Genomic DNA, 6000 nt, shown 5'->3' on the forward strand with positions numbered 1-6000 from the left:
TGATGTGGCTCTGAATAAATTCGTCGCATAAGTTTACTCGGTCAATAACGTCGGTTTGATGCGTCTACTTGAAGCGATGCAGATTTGGGAGCAAGAAATGTTTGCATGTTTCGCTACTTGGCTTCATGTAACTTTTTTCTGTTTCCAAAAGTAAAGAAAGCGCATCAGAGATCGCTCCATGAGTCCAATGAAGCCATTAAAAGTCATTTGTTGGCATACTTAATTTGGCTCAAAAGGAGTCACTTTCAAAGCAATAATAAAGATTTGTATTAAAAACGTGAAGATAGTTTTTGTTTGTCAGTCTTGGTCAAATCTATGAGACCAGGCGTCATCCACTTCAAAATGCTCAGTGTCGACTTTTACCTTATTTTTTTTCTCATCGGAAATGGTAAAAGTAAAAGATAACTAGACCAAAAAAATTTTAAATCTCGAGTATTCATTTCTAAAGCTCATTGGAGGAATCTTAAAGGCTAAGAAATGCAAAGCACGTATTCCAAGTGTGGCCAGGTCTTTCTCCACCTGATCTTTCCAGTGGAGTGGAGGTCTTCCTCTTCCTGTGCTTCCCCCTGTGGGTACTTTGCCGAATACTCCCAGAGCTGGATTGTTTTCATCCATTCGGACGATAAGACCTAGACAGCGTATCCATTGTTCCTTAATTCACCTTGAACTATGTTAATGGAGTCGTAGAACTCGTAAAACTCATCGTTCCATCAAATGAGATATTCGCCGTGGCCAATGCGCAAAGAACCATAAATCTTCCGCAGAACCTTTCATTGTCTATGCCTCTGCGCCATATAGCACGACGGGATTATGAGTTACTTGTAGAATTTAGTCTTTGTTCGACGAGAGAATATTTTACTTCTCAATTGCCTACTCAGTCCGAAGTATCACCTGTTGGCAAGAGTTATTCTGCGTTGAATTTCGACGATAAGGAAGTTGAGAATTGTCTTCTTGTTCTCGTTCTCAACCAGACCCATATTTTTCGCTTCCTTATCCATTCTGGAAAAAGCAGAACTAACGACGCGCTTGTTAAGGCCAATGGTATCAATATCATCAGCATACGCCAGCTACCGTACACTCTTGTAGAAGATTGTACCTTCTAGGTTTAGTTCTGTAGCTTGAATTATTTTCTCCAAAAGAAGGTTGAAGAAGTCACACGAAACAGAGTCACCTTGTCTGAAACCTCGTTTGGTGTCGAACGCCTCGGAGAGGTCCTTCCCGATCCTGACGGAGCTTTTGGTGTTGCTCAACGTCAGTTTACACAATACGTAGTATTATTTTTTCGGGGATACCAAATTCAGACATCGCGGCATAATGGCAGCTTCTTTTCGTGCTGTCGAAAGCAGCTTTGAAATCGACGAAGAGGTGGTGCGTGTCGATTCTCTTTTCACGGGTATTTTACAATCTTTGGCGCATGGCGCATTGGTTGTCTAAAGCCACACTGATAAGGTCCAATCAGTTTGTTTACCATAAGCTTCAATCTTTCACACATCACGATCGATAGGACCTCATATGCGATGTTTGGGAGGTTTATCTCATGCTAAGTTGGATCACCCTTTTTGTAGATTGGGCAGAGCACAACCCAATCTTTTGGCAATCCAAATTTACCTTAATGTGTACTGTGAATAAAGTTGCTTAAATACGTTTTGGAAGCCGCAACCAAATGCGGTTGAATTTGTCCATCACTTTACCCCACAACGATAAATTATACATCAAAGACCATGGCTCTCGAATGGTTTGATCTATTTATTAGTGTCATTACTTTAAGGCGCATATACATACCTTAGTATTTAATTTGTTTAATACGAAGTGTGGATTGGCAAAATGTAGTGCGTCAGACCATAAGGCTTCAAATACAAAGCGCCAGAACGGAAAACAACGAATATGAATTGTTTAGATAATCTTTGTACTATAGGCTTAGTACTTAAGAGATCGTCTGAGTGTGACCGTCCGGAAAATCACTGATTTTCGCGATTTCTTTTTATGTTGAAGCTAACTAATCAGTCCGATTTTTTTAAATAAATACACTCACGACGAATACAAAATGATTTTTTTATGTTTATTATTTATATGGATAATGGTTAAATAAATTATCGGCCGCAATTGTGGTCTAAAACAAAAATGTCAAAAAGATAATTAATCTGTAGGAAAGTGGAAGCTTTTTTTGTTTTTTTGAAATTTGTAAAAGTGGCGCGGCTTGAACAAAAAGTATCGATTTTTGCCCTTTTAACGACAGTTTTTCGTAGAAAAAAATAAAAAGGTTTAAAAAAAAAAAATAAAAGCTTCCATAGCGTGATAGCGAATGGCGTTAGACATGTTCTCTCTAAATTACAAGATGTTTTCCAAAGTAAACAGGACTTAAACAGAAACAGAACAAATGTATTTTTCGGCAAAATCAATTTATTTTATTCAAAATAGTCTCCTTCTGTTTCAATACAGCTTTTTGCACAGTCCAAAAGCATGTCGGACGACTGTTTTAGCTCGTTGGCCGGTATGGTCGCCAGTATGCCGGTGCAAGCCTTTTGAATGGCCTCTACGCCTGCTTAACGCTTTTCTTTCATGGGCAAATGCATTTTTCCGAAAAGGAAGAAATCTCACGGTGCCATATGAGGTGAATACAGGGAGTGGTTAATGGTTAAAATGTGATTTTTGGTCAAATCATCTCGCCAAAAATGTTATTTCTAAATTTATTAATACCATTTATTTACTCTTTAGAGCTATCGCCTTCATCTATTCTTCGGAAATCTTTACTTAAACTTAACTGAATGCAAGTTCCCCTTCTCAACATGTGCAACGACCGCGGTCGCATGACCATTTTCCGATTTTTCTTTCATTTCCTTAAGCACAAAGCCTGACCATTGCAACCGACCGCCGCTTTCGCGATAAATTTAACTGACAGCTTTTGCATTAAATAATTTCTTTGCACCAATTAATATTGCGAAACCGCCACAGAATATTGACAGCTGCGTTATGGCTAAAAGCTCTGAGCTTGACACGCGCTTTCAAGCGTTGACGTGTGACAATGGACCTTACATCAGCGAACACAACTCGCCACCGTGGCAGTTGCTAAAATAACTATATATAAATTGTGCCTTGCCAAAGAAGGCGCTGGTGCTGAAGCTAGAAAAATCAAGAATAATAATAGAAATTGGAGCGCAAATTGCAAAGAAGCCCAATATTGGATAGAAAACTGCAGGCGGCGTTGTTTTTGTGCGCGCCAAGCCTCTTCTATGCAAAACAATGACAAGTTGATTAGTTTTCGTTCGCATCCTTTCCCGTACTCCTGCGAGTACAGCACACAGTAGAAATCAATTGTGATGTTAAACGATGCACACTGCATATAATTTGTGTTGTATATAAATACATATATTAGGGTGAACCTCAAGAGTCAATAAAAAGTTTCCAGCCTGCACCCCTCGCTCAATGAAATCACTACTAAATATCGCTGAATTGGGTTGAGTTTGGTTCTAAAGCAGATTACCGAATCGTTTATAAAGGCAGTTGAATCTCATGTCTCTAAGAACTCTTTGAACTCATCACAAACCTATTTATGCTATCGATTTCAATTTCACATAGCACACCTGATGGGCTTACTGTGGGAGATTCAATCTGAGTTTGGCCTAAACTCGTTAAGGGGGATAGACTAAATGTTGTTAAGACAATTTTACATCGTCTCACTCCAAACGAAGAAGGGCAATATAAAAGGTGTTGAGATAATTCCATTTTCGTTTCTTCCTACAAATTTCGTAATTGGCTTCTGAACATATTCTTAACCTTACCACACTGGTTGGATGTATTAGCCTAAGACTTTAATTCGACAATGCCGAGCTAAAATCTTTGCAGTTAAGGAACCAGCAAACGCTGGCGAAAGCGAAAACCCAGATAAGATCCAACTATAACTTTAAATACTGGTTGGAGACAGTTGTGGTTCTTATGAAATTTTTAAAATACAGCTTACTTACTTACTAATGAACTGCACTGTAAACGAAGACAACACTTATTGATTTTAAGCTAACTTCGAGATGACTTGGGTGCTCCTAACTTGACGCGGTATTCGACTCACTTTGACCCGCTACAACTGTGACTAAAATTATTGTTTTAAATTAACGATTTCAAGGGTGATCCTGAAAAACATATCACCCAACTATTTAGTACCACCCTAATGTATGTATACAGCAAAAAGTGTAACTATGTAAATATAAAGTTTGTTTGTCTGCATGTGGGTGGAAGTCGGCAAAGCAATCGAGCGGCTAACCTACAACTCAGTTAACCACTCAATCCGCGTCCGTTAACCAACTGCCATTAGCCGAGCGTGTCAATTGCAACTGCAGCGCCGATGACTGGCGACCACCACTAACCAAATAACAAAAAGCAAATATAACCGCGCATGCCCCCCTTACTCGTGCATCCGCCCGTCGCTCGTCCGCTCGTCCGCTTGCCGGCTTAATCGGTTATTATGCTAACGTTGCAACCGCAGTAAGAGCACTTTAGCCCCGCTCGCCGCCTGTCACGGCTCACCACCTCGCAATCAACTGATTATAATGTCATCAAAACCGGAAGTGGCAGTTTAATTTAAAAGCGATAATTGAATTTTATTTCTGCACTTTTTCCCCTTGCATTCGGCGCCAATTGTGGGGTTAAATTGATTTTTGCGGGCTAATGGGCTTTGGCGGTGCGTTAGCTGAAAGTGCCGCGCCGTAAATGAAGAAACGAATTAAGTGTAATTCAAAGCGCCGAACAAAGCGAGGAAAAAAGAAAAAACAAGAGTTGTCCGAGAAAAAATGGAGTTATAATTGCATTTGGAAAGTGGAGGGTAGCGGTTGAGGGAAAGCGCTGCATTAAATTTGTATTGAGTGCAATTAATTGCTTCAGGATGAGTGACAGATTGTATATAACTAGTATGTGGTGGTATCACGGTTGTGTTGACATCAATTCACTGATTTCAGAAGTAAGGCGGTGCAATTGCAACAGGTTTGTATCCAGCAATTTATTCGATTTTTTCCTTAGAAGTTCATAGTGTTACTAATTAACTAGTCAATTAAAAAGTCCTCGTCCTTACACATTGGTGGAATTAAATCATTGTGACTTTTAGTTAACCCCAACCTTCAAAAGACGCGTGTATTAACTTGACAGCTGTCGGTTAATTAGTTTGAGAATTCTATCATATCGAGTGAAGCACATTTGTTATGGTAAAAACAAAAATTGATAAAAACGAATTTCACTCCGAAGTACAATCGACATTCATCCGAGCGGACTACACACGATGAATCCGCTCCAAAGCGTGGAAAAATTCACGAGTCAGCTAGCAAGGTTATGGTGTATTTTTCCTTAAGATGCGTATGTAATACTTTTTATGGACCACCTTGAAAAAAGAAAGAGCTTCAACAGTGACTATTGCATACCTTTACTGAAGCGTTTGAACGAAGGAATCGGCGAACAACGGCCGTATTTGTAGAAAAAGAAAGTTCTGTTTCATCAAGACAATGCATCGTGTCATAAGTCAGTGAAAATAATAGCCAAAATCTATGGATTGGACTTCGAATTTTTTCCGCATCTACCGTATTCTCCAGATCTGGCACCCAGAGACTTCTTCTTGTTCTCAGATCTCAAAGGAATGCTCCCTGGGAAAAAATTTTCGTCGAATGAAGAGATGATCGCGTTTCTAATTAGCTGTCAACGGCTGTATATGCAATCCAAATTTTCTACTGGATATTGATACATAAAACATTTAGAAATTCTTCAAAAGCCTATACAACTCACCGATCTAACAGACACTCTACTTAGAAGGGGCCAGCTACATTACTTTTAAGAATACTGATAAACAATACAAATATGGTACGACTTGAACCATGGTAAAGTCTGCAAAATCTGAAAAAAGGTGCGTGGAGTGCCTACGCGCGGATGAAGTTATACTTCTTAGTGATATTCCAAGAAATGCATATCATTTTGTATGAAAGAAAACTAGAAAACTTAAATTCACATTTTATAAATTTATTATCA

Source organism: Bactrocera tryoni, chromosome 1 (assembly GCF_016617805.1).
Source record: "Bactrocera tryoni isolate S06 chromosome 1, CSIRO_BtryS06_freeze2, whole genome shotgun sequence".
In the NCBI taxonomy this organism is placed as follows: Eukaryota; Metazoa; Arthropoda; class Insecta; order Diptera; family Tephritidae; genus Bactrocera; species Bactrocera tryoni.